Source organism: Oncorhynchus mykiss, unplaced genomic scaffold, assembly GCF_013265735.2.
Source record: "Oncorhynchus mykiss isolate Arlee unplaced genomic scaffold, USDA_OmykA_1.1 un_scaffold_321, whole genome shotgun sequence".
In the NCBI taxonomy this organism is placed as follows: Eukaryota; Metazoa; Chordata; class Actinopteri; order Salmoniformes; family Salmonidae; genus Oncorhynchus; species Oncorhynchus mykiss.
In genome coordinates, this window is record NW_023493770.1 from 154,121 (window position 1) to 167,748 (window position 13,628).

General features: G+C 45.0%; 1 protein-coding gene across 1 annotated transcript in view; it reads right to left on the minus strand.

The window, feature by feature from the left end:
- LOC110516863 (2-hydroxyacylsphingosine 1-beta-galactosyltransferase) overlaps nt 1-12,174 on the minus strand; it is a 93,398-nt gene extending 81,224 nt beyond the window's left edge. The window contains exon 1 of the mRNA XM_036973807.1: nt 11,945-12,174. The gene's annotated coding sequence lies outside the window, so the exon portion shown is untranslated. The remainder of the gene's footprint in view (nt 1-11,944) is intronic.
- Between the last annotated feature and the right edge of the window lie 1,454 nt (nt 12,175-13,628).

The window sequence follows — 13,628 nt, forward strand, 5'->3', positions numbered from 1 at the left end:
GGACAGAACACATATTTATCAGGATCAATAACATCAGGACAGAACACATATTTATCAGGCTGTATCAGGATCAATAACATCAGGACAGAACACATATTTATCAGGCTGTATCAGGATCAATAACATCAGGACAGAACACATATTTATCAGGATCAATAACATCAGGACAGAACACATATTTATCAGGATCAATAACATCAGGACAGAACACATATTTATCAGGCTGTATCAGGATCAATAACATCAGGACAGAACACATATTTATCAGGCTGTATCAGGATCAATAACATCAGGACAGAACACATATTTATCAGGATCAATAACATCAGGACAGAACGCATATTTATCAGGATCAATAACATCAGGACAGAACACATATTTATCAGGCTGTATCAGGATCAGTAACATCAGGACAGAACACATATTTATCAGGCTGTATCAGGATCAATAACATCAGGACAGAACACATATTTATCAGGCTGTATCAGGATCAATAACATCAGGACAGAACACATATTTATCAGGATCAATAACATCAGGACAGAACACATATTTATCAGGCTGTATCAGGATCAATAACATCAGGACAGAACACATATTTATCAGGCTGTATCAGGATCAATAACATCAGGACAGAACACATATTTATCAGGATCAATAACATCAGGACAGAACACATATTTATCAGGATCAATAACATCAGGACAGAACACATATTTATCAGGCTGTATCAGGATCAATAACATCAGGACAGAACACATATTTATCAGGCTGTATCAGGATCAATAACATCAGGACAGAACACATATTTATCAGGATCAATAACATCAGGACAGAACGCATATTTATCAGGATCAATAACATCAGGACAGAACACATATTTATCAGGCTGTATCAGGATCAGTAACATCAGGACAGAACACATATTTATCAGGATCAATAACATCAGGACAGAACACATATTTATCAGGCTGAATCAGGATCAATAACAGGATCAATAACATCTCTCTTTCCCTCTTTCCCTCTTGCCATACTGTTGAATCTAACACTCAGAACCCAGTTTACAGCCTGTGTGTGTGTGTGTGTGTGTGTGTGTGTGTGTGTGTGTGTGTGTGTGTGTGTGTGTGTGTGTGTGTGTGTGTGTGTGTGTGTGTGTGTGTGTGTGTGTGTGTGTGTGACTAAATGGTCTAAGTATACAATAGGTAACTGATTAGTGGTTAGGAGGCGTTTTGAGGGTGTGTTGTCAGACTCATGATGTGTGAGCTCCAAATGTTTCCCTGTTCCCTTCATAGTGCACTACTTTAGACCAGAGTCCTATGGAACCCTGTTCCCTTCATAGTGCACTACTTTAGACCAGGGCCTTATGGGGGATAATATGCCATTTGGGATTCAGATATGTGTATCTGACAGGCTTTCTAACAGCGGGTCACCTGTGGCACCGTGATCTGTGTGTGAGTGGTAGAGGTTTTTTTAGGAAGCGATAGACGTGACCTGGTAAGATTATGTGCTCTCTCTCTCCCTCTCTCCAACTCTCCCTCTATCCCTCCCTCCCTCCCTCTCTCCCTCTCTCCCATTGGCAGCGCCTGATCCCAGATAAAGTAGGAATTGTTGTTGTTTCAGGTTATGATTACTGCTTGGATAACCTTATCTAACCTTACTGCTTGGATAACCTCATCTACTATTCCGAATTGATGAATGTTTTATTCTTTATGCGGTGCAGAACACCGGAAGAATCAGCACTGAATTATCACCCTGAATCAGAGGAAGAATCAGCAATGAATTATCACCCTGAATCAGTGGAAGAATCAGCACTGAATTATCACCCTGAATCAGAGGAAGAATCAGCAATGAATTATCACCCTGAATCAGTGGAAGAATCAGCACTGAATTATCACCCTGAATCAGAGGAAGAATCAGCACTGAATTATCACCCTGAATCAGAGGAAGAATCAGCACTGAATTATCACCCTGAATCAGTGGAAGAATCAGCACTGAATTATCACCCTGAATCAGAGGAAGAATCAGCACTGAATTATCACCCTGAATCAGAGGAAGAATCAGCACTGAATTATCAGCACGGTAGCAACACAACATGACAGCACAGCATGGTAGCAACACAACATGACAACACAGCATGGTAGCAACACAACATGACAGCACAGCATGGTAGCAACACAACATGACAACACAGCATGGTAGCAACACAACATGACAACACAGCATGGTAGCAACACAACATGACAACACTGCATGGTAGCAACACAACATGACAACACAGCATGGTAGCAACACAACATGACAACACAGCATGGTAGCAACACAACATGACAACACAGCACGGTAGCAACACAACATGACAACACAGCATGGTAGCAACACAACATGACAGCACAGCATGGTAGCAACACAACATGACAACACAGCATGGTAGCAACACATGACAACACAGCACGGTAGCAACACAGCATGACAACAACATGGTAGCAACACAACATGGTAGCAGAACAAAACACAGTACAAACATTATTGGGCCCAGACAACAGCACAAAGGGCAAGAAGGTAGAGGCAACAATACATCACACAAAGCAGCCACAACTGTCAGTAAGAGTGTCCATGATTGAGTCTTTGAATGAAGAGATGGAGATAAAACTGTCCAGTTTGAGTGTTTGTTGCAGGTCGTTCCAGTCGCTAGCTGCAGCAAACTGAAAAGAGGAGCGAACCAGGGATGTGTGTGCTTTGGGGACCGTTAACAGAATGTGACTGGCAGAACGGGTGTTGGATGTGGAGGATGAGGGCTGCAGTAGATATCTCAGATAGAGGGGAGTGAACAGGTGTTGTATGTGGAGGATGAGGGCTGCAGTAGGTATCTCAGATAGGGGTGTGTGAGGCCTAAGAGGGTTTTATAAATAACCATCAACCAGTGGGTCGTGCGACGGGTATACAGAGATGATCAGAGTGCAGTGATGTGTCCTAGTGAGAAGTGAGAAGCTTCCTTCTGAGTGGACAGCTTGATGACAACCAGTCAATATTCAGGTCCCTGAGAAAGAAGACCTCTCTGTTTACATCACATACAGTATCAAGCATTTCACACATATTATTTAGATACTGACTGTTACTGGCAACACCCCAAAAGAAGGACAACATTCCTGCCAGCCTGCTACCGTTGACACCAGACAGGAAGGACAACATTCCCCCCAGCCTGCTACCGTTGACACCAGACAGGAAGGACAACATTCCCCCCAGCCTGCTACCGTTGACACCAGACAGGAAGGACAACATTCCCCCCAGCCTGCTACCGTTGACACCAGACAGGAAGGACAACATTCCCCCCAGCCTGCTACCGTTGACACCAGACAGGAAGGACAACATTCCCCCCAGCCTGCTACCGTTGACACCAGACAGGAAGGACAACATTCCCCCCAGCCTGCTACCGTTGACACCAGACAGGAAGGACAACATTCCCCCCAGCCTGCTACCGTTGACACCAGACAGGAAGGACAACATTCCCCCCAGCCTGCTACCGTTGACACCAGACAGGAAGGACAACATTCCCCCCAGCCTGCTACCGTTGACACCAGACAGGAAGGACAACATTCCCCCCAGCCTGCTACCGTTGACACCAGACAGGAAGAACAACATTCCCCCCAGCCTGCTACCGTTGACACCAGACAGGAAGGACAACATTCCCCCCCAGCCGGCTACCGTTGACACCAGACAGGAAGGACAACATTCCCCCCACCAACACCACTTCCCCCAGCCTGCTACCGTTGACACCAGACAGGAAGGACAACATTCCCCCCACCATTACACCACCTCCCCCAGCCTGCTACCGTTGACACCAGACAGGAAGGACTGTTAGTACTTGGTGGCCTATAGCAACACCCCAACAGAAGGAAAACATTCCCCCCACCTGCTACCGTTGACACCAGACAGGAAGGACAACATTCCCCCCACCATTACACCACCTCCCCCAGCCTGCTACCGTTGACACCAGACAGGAAGGACAACATTCCCCCCACCATTACACCACCTCCCCCAGCCTGCTACCGTTGACACCAGACAGGAAGGACAACATTGCCCCCACCAACACCACCTCCCCAGTCTGTACCGTTGACACCAGACAGGAAGGGGCCACGGATTGATGCTGCTTACGCCAAATCCTGACTCTGCCATCAGCGTGACGCAACAGGAACCTGAATTCGTCGGGGGGACCGAGGAATGTTTTTCGACTACTCAATTGTCCAGCGTTGGTGATGACCCAGTGACAGGGACACCTTGTTTTTAGCTGATAGGAGAGGAACCCCGATGTGGTCGTCTGTAGCCAATCCGTAACCAGGACCGACGAGTTGTGTGTTCCCGAGATGCCGTTCTGCACACCACTGTTGTACTGCACCGTTATTTGTCTGTTAGCTACTCTAGTTCCACCTTGGAGCTGATTTCGCCCACTAGGGCTGTCGCTGACTGGATGTTATTTGTCTGTTAGCTATTCTAGTTCCACCTTGGAGCTGATTTCGCCCACTAGGGCTGTCGCTGACTGGATGTTTGTCTGTTAGCTATTCTAGTTCCACCTTGGAGCTGATTTCGCCCACTAGGGCTGTCGCTGACTGGATGTTTGTCTGTTAGCTATTCTAGTTCCACCTTGGAGCTGATTTCGCCCACTAGGGCTGTCGCTGACTGGATGTTTGTCTGTTAGCTATTCTAGTTCCACCTTGGAGCTGATTTCGCCCACTAGGGCTGTCGCTGACTGGATGTTTTTTGTTTGCCGCACCAACCCTAGAAAGTGTCGTGCGTGAAAAGCCCAGGAGTCCAGCTCTTTTCTGAGACACTGGATCAGGCTTGCCTGGCAGCGGAGATCAGACCACGTTCAAAGTCGCAAGACACAGCCACGTGACTCACTGTCTATAGGACTGTGTATTTAGAGTTTTTGAATTTTAGAGTTTTAGAATTTAGAATATTGTGTATTTTGAGGTTTAGAATTTTAGAATTTAGTTTTAGAATTTGGAATATTGTATATTTCGAGTTTTAGAATTTTAGAATTTAGTTTTAGAATTTAGTTTTAGAATTTAGAATATTGTTCTTGGGGGAAGGAGGAGAAAGAGAGAGTGACAGACAGAGAGGACTCTCTCCCTGTGGCAGCCATCTCGTAGTCATTGTTCTGAGGGCAGATATTGTTACAACCTCCCCTCCTCCCCGCCAGACAGCCTGCTGAATGTTACCATGGCAATCACCTAGCGTCTAGGGCCCATCAGCCATGCTGCCTCATCACAACTCGGGTTACTAACAGCATAGTCAGGTTACACACACACAGCTTGAGACAGCCTGTATTTATTTATATGTATTTAACCTTTATTTAACTAGCTAAGTTAGTTAAGAACAAATTCTTATTTACAATGACGGCCTACGCCGGCCAAAACCTAACCCGGACGACGTTGGGCCAATAGCGGGACACCCAATGGGACTCAAAAATCACAGCCGGTTGTGATACAGCCTGGAATGGAAACAGGGTCAGTAGTGACACCTCGAGCACTGATATGTAGTGCCTTAGTCTGCTGGCCACTCGGGAGCCCTCTGTAGACCCCACTGATCATCTGGGTCTGATGGTAGTCAGCTAGCCACTGCTAGCGGGTCATTAGCTAACCTTTAGCCTGGACAACTCCTGCCAGTCTGCACAACGCGATTCAACCCAGAGCATATCAGACTTCTTCTTCTCCTTATCCCCGTATTCCTACCACTCTGAACCTCTTCACCTGGATCATCACAGCTAGCTGCTATTCTGATTGGCTACTCCTGGCTAATGTCTCTGTCCCGAAGCAAGCACCAATTAGCCTGGAGCTAGCCTACGCTAGGCCCATCTCCCGGCTAGCTGAAGAGGTCCATCAGCCACTCCTTGGGCTACAATACCTATTTTAGCAATTGGCCTGGACCCCTTTTATTGCCGATGCGGAGCCCCGCCGATCCTTCACGACTGGACTACCAACATAATCTGCCCGAGGGGGGGTTTTCAACTGGCCCCTCTGTCGCGACATCCCCTGAATGCCCATCTGCTAGCCTGCTAGCCGCGGCCCGCTAGCTGTCTAGAGCACAGCGAACTGTTAGTTGAAGAAGTCCTTATTTTTTTTTACGACATGGCCCCCTGCTGATCCATCACGACTGGTAACCGTGCCAACGTAACCGTAACCGGGGGCTACAACTGATACAACCGGGCCCCTGCCCGCTAGCTGTCTGAATCGCCGTGTCTCCAGTTCGCCCAGCTACTCACAGGACCCAATGATCACTCATACCTCTCCCTAACGTCAATATGCCTTGTCCATTGCTGTTTTGGTTAGTAATCACTGCCTTATTTCACTGTAGAGCCTCTAGCCCTGCTCAATAAGACTTAGCTAAGCCTTTAGCTCCACCTCCCACACATGCGATGACCTCACCTGGTTTAAATTATGTTTCTAGAGACAATATCGCTCTCATTGTCACTCAATGCCTAGGTTTACCTCCACTGTATTCACATCCTACCATACCTTTGTCTGTACATTATTTCTTGAATCTATTCTACCACGCCCAGAAACCTGCTCCTTTAACTCTCTGTTCCGAACGTACTAGACAACCAGTTCTTATAGCCTTTAGCCGTACCCTTATCCTACTCCTCCTCTGTTCCTCTGGTGCTGTAGAGGTGAATCCAGTCCCTGCAGTGCCTAGCTCCACTCCTATTCCCCAGGCGCTATCATGTGTTGACTTCTGTAACCGTAAAAGCCTTGGATTCATGCATGTTAACATTAGAAACCTCCTCCCTAAGTTTGTTTTATTCACTGCCTTAGCACACTCTGCCAACCCGGATGTCCTAGTCGTGTCTGAATCCTGGCTTAGGAAAACCACCAAAAACCCCGAAATGTACATTCCTAACTATACCATTTTCCGACAAGATAGAACTGCCAAAGGGGGCGGAGTTGCAATCTACTGCAGAGATAGCCTGCAGAGTTCTGTCTTACTATTCAGGTCTGTGCACAAACAATTTGAGCTTCTACTTTAAAAATGCACATTTCCAGAAACAGTTGCCGCTTCTTCTACCACCTTCTGCCCCCAGCTGTGCCCTGGACTCCATATGTGAATTGATCGCCCCCCAACTATCTTCAGACCTTGTGCTGTTAGGTGACCTAAACTGGGACATGCTTAACACCCCAGCCATCCTACAATCTAAGCTTGATGCCCTCAATATCACACAAATTATCAATGAACCTACCAGGTACAACCCCAGATCTGTAAACACGGACACTGCTGTCTTCAACCAGGATATCAGCGATCACTGCCTCATTGCCTGCGTCCATAATGGGTCTGCGGTCAAACGACCACCCCTCATCACTGTCAAACGCTCCATAAAACACTTCAGTGAGCAGGCCTTTCTAATCGACCTGACGAGGGTATCCTGGAAGGATATTGACCTCATCCCATCAGTAGAGGATGCCTGGTTATTCTTTAAAAGTGCTTTCCTCACCATCTTAAAAAAGCATGCCCCGTTCAGAAAATGTAGAATCAGTAAGGATAGCTTTTTCAACCAGAAATGTGCATTTGCAACTCAAAAAAGCTCTGGGACACTGTTAAGTCCATGGAGAATAAGAGCACCTCCTTCCAGCTGCCCAATGCACTGAGGCTAGGAAACACTGTCACCACTGATAATTCCATGATAATTGAGAATTTCAATAATCATTTTTCTACGGCTGGCCATGCTTTCCACCTGGCTACCCCTACCTTGGTCAACTGCCCGGCACCCTCCACAGCAACTCGCCCCCTTTCTCCTGCACCCAAATCCAGATAGCTGATGTTCTGAAAGAGCTGCAAAATCTGGACCCCTACAACTCAGCTGGGCTAGACAATCTGGACCCTCTCTTTCTAAAATTATCTGCCGAAATTGTTGCAACCCCTATTACAAGCCTTTTCAACCCCTCTTTCGTGTCGTCTGAGATTCCCAAAGATCGGAAAGCTGCTGTGGTCATCACCCTTTTCAAAGGGGGAGACAAATCTAGACCAAAACTGCTTCAGACCTATATCTATCCTACCCTGCCTTTCCAAGGTCTTTGAAAGCCAAGTTAACAAACAGGTCACCGACAATTTCGAATCCACCGTACCTTCTCTGCTATGCAGCTGGTTTCCGAGCTGGTCATGGGTGCACCTCAGCCAAGCTCAAGGTCCTAAACGATATCAAAACCGCCATCGATAAGAGACAGTACTGTGCAGCCGTCTTCATCGACCTGGCCAAGGCTTTCGACTCTGTCAATCACCGTATTCTTATCAGCAGACAATAGCCTTGGCTTCTCAAATGACTGCCTCGCCTGGTTCACCAACTACTTCTCAGACAGGGTTCAGTGTGTCAAATCGGAGGACCTGTTGTCCGGACCTCTGGCAGTCTCTCTGGGGGTGCCACAGGGTTCAATTCCCGGACCGACTCTTTTCTCTGTAAACATCAATGATGTCGCTCTTGCTGCAGGTGATTCTCTGATCCACCTCTATGCAGACGACACCATTCTGTATAATTCTGGCCTTTCTTTGGGCACTGTGTTAACTAACCTCCAGACGAGCTTCAATGCCATACAACTCTCCTTCCGTGGCCTCCAACTGCTCTTAAATGCAATTAAAACTAAAATGCATGCTTTTCAACCGATTGCTGCCCACACCTTCCCGCCCGTCCAGCATCACCACCCTGGACGGTTCTGACTTAGAATACGTGGACAACTACAAATACCTAGGTGTCTGGTTAGACTGTAAACTCTCCTTCCAGACTCACATTAAGCATCTCCAATCCAAAATTAAATCTCTACTTGCGCTCCAGTGTTAATCTGCTAAATTGTAATTATTCGCTCCTATTTATTGCCTACCACCTCTTTTTGCACACAATGTATGTAGACTTTTTTTTTCTACTGTGTTATTGACTTGTTTATTGTTTACTCCATGTGTAACTCTGTGTTGTTGTTTGTGTCACACTACTTTGCTTTATCTTGGTCTGGGTCACAGTTGTAAATGAGAACTTGTTCTCAACTATCTTACCTGGTTAAATAAAGGTGAAATAAATAAATAAATAAATAAATACATTTTTAAAATGGCTAAGACGCTGTGTTTATGAGCCAGAGGACAGAGGTACAATCTCATAAAAAACGGTTTTAAAATGGTTATAACCCTTTTGACAAATCATTTTGGGTTCGAAGTACAACCCTTACGTGTTCCACATAGAACCCTATGTCCCCCGATCGAGACGAATAACCGCTTTAGGTTGACAACATAGATATTTTGTGTATGAATCCAACTAGTTCCATAGAAACAGTTCTACATAACTATATTATAACTAGTATACACATATAACTAGTAAACACACAGTTCTATATAATAACTATATTATAACCAGTAAAGAGGTTTCTTGATATCGTCTCACAAACCCAACTCAGGAAACTACAATATCAAAACAAGGCAGAAGGAAAACACATACCTGAGTCTATGTTTACAAAGAATCAGTCTCACCCCCCCCCCCCCCCCCCCCCCCCATCTATCTCTCTGTCTCTCGCTCTCTGTCTCTCTCACTCTCTCTCTGTCTCTCTCTGTCTGTCTGTCTGTCTGACTGTCACTCCCTCCTTCCCTCCCTCCCTCTCTCTCTCTCTCTTTAACTAGTCTGACCAGCTCTTGGTCTGTAGAATAGCACACAGAAAGAGAAAGTCAGTTTGGTTATATTTCTCTCCTTCTAATTCCTTGTGAGGGAATAATTTTATTTTACCTAATGAGTACAACACAGCTTTGGTTACACCCCATAGCAGAGGGAAGTAGGGATGGTGTTCATAAAATCAGTAAACTGGGCCTTTACTAGTCTTGTATTAACATACCTTTACTAGTCCTGTATTAACAGACCTTTACTAGTCCTGTATTAGAGGACCTTTACTAGTCCTGTATTAACAGACCTTTACTAGTCCTGTATTAGAGGACCTTTACTAGTCCTGTATTAGAGGACCTTTACTAGTCCTGTATTAACAGACCTTTACTAGTCCTGTATTAGTGGACCTTTACTAGTCCTGTAATAGAGGACCTTTACTAGTCCTGTATTAGTGGACCTTTACTAGTCCTGTAATAGAGGACCTTTACTAGTCCTGTGTTAATAGACCTTTACTAGTCCTGTATTAGAGGACCTTTACTAGTCCTGTGTTAATAGACCTTTACTAGTCCTGTAATAGAGGACCTTTACTAGTCCTGTAATAGAGGACCTTTACTAGTCCTGTATTAGTGGACCTTTACTAGTCCTGTAATAGAGGACCTTTACTAGTCCTGTGTTAATAGACCTTTACTAGTCCTGTATTACTAGTCCTGTATTAGAGGACCTTTATTAGTCCTGTGTGAACAGGCCTTTACTAGTCCTGTGTTAATAGACCTTTACTAGTCCTGCATTAGCAGACCGATATAGACATCCGTAGCGGGCCAATTCAGGACTCAGGTAACAGACTAATGTCCTGTTTGAAAGATATTGTAGCGCCTAACATGCTGACCACACTTATCGCGACGCGTCGATGTGAGTCTGCGTAGCCAGACGCTAAAATAGAACTATCTGTGATGTTTGATGTGCTGCAAGTCCCGCCTCTCCCATCTCCTCATTGGTTGTTAGGAGCGTATACCCACGTGGGTGATTGAAAGATGGACTGAGGTCCACACTCCAGTCCAGTTGGTGGTGGTAATGCACCTTAAAGTTGGTTGCCAACCGCCATATAAAGTTCAGTTAGACTACAGACATTATATATCAACATTAACTAAGGTAGAACAGACTACTGACATTAACTAAGGTGGAACAGACTACTGACATTAACTAAGGTAGAACAGACTACTGACATTATGGATCAACATTAACTAAGGTGGAACAGACTACTGTCTGAAGTTACTCGGACAACATCCTGGTCACACGGTCATGTGACATTCAGAGTGCGTCCCAAACAGCACCCAAATCACAATATAGCCTCTTGTCATATATAGTGGACTGTACAGTGAACAGGGTGCCATTAGGACACAATGGCACTCAGTGTGTACTTATGTAGATTTCTCATAATGCTGTGTGCTCTCTGCTCTCTCTCTCTGGGTCAATGTTTGAGTTTGTGCAGGTGAGGTATATGGATATTAACTAGAGAGAGAAAATGGCCCGTTTTCTATTGTCTCAGTGGTAAGACATAGTCATGCTCTGTGTGAGACAGAGACAGAAAGGGAATGAATGGAGGAATGGATAGATGCGGAGAGAGAGTTACAGAAAGAGTGAGGCATTGTGGGCGATCGAGTGGTGCAGCGGTCTAAACTACTACATCTCAGTGCTTGAAGCGTTACTACAGACACCCTGGTTCGATTACAGGCTGTATCCCAACCCGGCTGTGATTGGGAGTCCCCATAGGGCGGCGCACAATTGGCCCAGTATCGTCCGGGTTTGGTTGTTGTTGGTCGTCGTTGCGAATAAGAATTGGTTCTTAATGGACTTGCCTAGTTAAATAAAGGTTCAATGAAACGTGTTGTTGTTTTAAATCGAGAAAGACACACTGTGGTCAGCGGAAAAACACTGACTAGGCAGCCTAGACTACCCACAGCGAGATGCACCTGCTTAGGTGTCCTGCTTTGGTTACGACACTCTCTCTCTCTCCCTCCCTCTCTCCCTCGCTCTGTCTCTCGCTCGCTCTCTGTCTGTCTCTCCATCTCTCTGTCTCTCTCTCCCTCTCTCTCTCTCGCTCTCTGTCTTTCTCGTTGAACTTTTTTCTCTCTCTATCAACCGCGTCTATTGGACGCTACAACTTTACTGCTATTCGGTCATAGATACGAGGTTATCTGTTGGCTATGTTGCACCTGTATATTTTGAAACCACACGCAAACACACACGCACCAGCAGGCGCGCATACACACACACACACGGACACCTGTTGCTGCTGCATACTAGCGGGAAGTTTCGGCTTACCTTAGTTCCTTTTACACGGTAGAAAGGGTGAGGGGAAGGGAGGCAACTATCCAGAGTCCACCTGAACGACAGGTTGAAAAATAATTAAATACTAAATTCTGAAAAAGTGTCCGTATTAATTAAATGGAAAGGACGGGTTAGCTGCTGTGCTGCGGCTCCAGTCCAGATGCGTCTGGTAACGGCTGGTCGAAGACAGTCTCCGATCCAACTCCGACTGGCCTTCTCTGGGGCGGGACTTAGCTCTGCGCTACCTCCGAAATGAAGGGAGTGGCAGAGAGAGAGAGAAAGACTGTACTCTCTGTTTAGGGCCAGATAGCATTCTAGTTTGCTCTGTGTTTTTGTTGTAAATTCTTTGTCATGTAATTCTCTTTCTGTTTTCTCATGATTTGGTTGGGTCTTTCCCATGCCAATGAAGCCCTTTGAGTTGAGAGAGATACTGCAACACTGTACATAGCCATTATGATATATGTTTACTGTACATTTTGTATGGTTTATTTCACTTGTGTGTATTATCTATTTTACTTGTTTTGGCAACGTTAACACATGTTTCCAATGTCAATAAAGCCCTTTGAATTGAATTGACAGAGAGAAAGAGAGAGAGAGTTGGGGGAGGGGGGGGGGGGGGGGGGGGGGGGGGGGGGGGGGGGGGGGGGGGGAGATCACAGTAGCAAGATTTGTGACCTGTTGCCACAAGAAAAGGTCAACCAGTGAAGAACAAACACCATTGTAAATACAACCCATATTTATGTTTATTTATTTTACTTTTGTACTTTAACTATTTGCACATCATTACAACACTGTATATAGACATAATATGACATTTGAAATGTCTTTATTCTTTTGGAACTTCTGTGAGTGTAATGTTTACCGTTCGTTTGATATTGTTAATTTCACTGTTCATTATAATCTACTTTACTTGCTTTGGCAAAATGGTAACGTGTTTCCCATGTCAATAAATCCCCTTTAAATTGAATTAAAGGGGTACAGAGAGGAAGAGAAGAATAGAGAGAACCCATTGTGCTACCAGACTGACTGTCTCTAAACAGGTGTGTTGTTGACCCTGTAAACATGGAGGAGGGGCTCTGATGATAGTCTCCATTTAATGTTTAATTTGACTCTTTTCTAAGGCCGACTGTCAACAGCCACACAACCATGTAACAATGCTTTTCCATTGGTAAAACAATCCTAGTAAGGACAGGTTATATATATATATACAACAATCCTAGTAAGGACAGGTTATATATACAACAATCCTAGTAAGGACAGGTTATATATACAACAATCCTAGTAAGGGCAGGTTATAGGAGATATATAGAAGATATAGATATAGATAAACATAGACCTTATTTAGAAAGCACATGGTCTATAATTGGTGGAACTGGGAAACTAATGCCTTACAGTGTATTTTCTACTTTCCGTGACTCAGATTCTTCACTTTAAAATGTCTGCCAAACCAAAAACATACGAAGATAAAACTCTATGCACAAAGACTACTTAAAAAATATATATATATCCTGAAAATTGGACCTCAACTCATTTAGTGGAAGAACTGTGAAAATGCCAACTTTGGGAACAGAATACAGTGCCTTGCGAAAGTATTCGGCCCCCTTGAACTTTTCGACCTTTTGCCACATTTCAGGCTTCAAACATAAAGATATAAAACTGTATTTTTTTGTGAAGAATC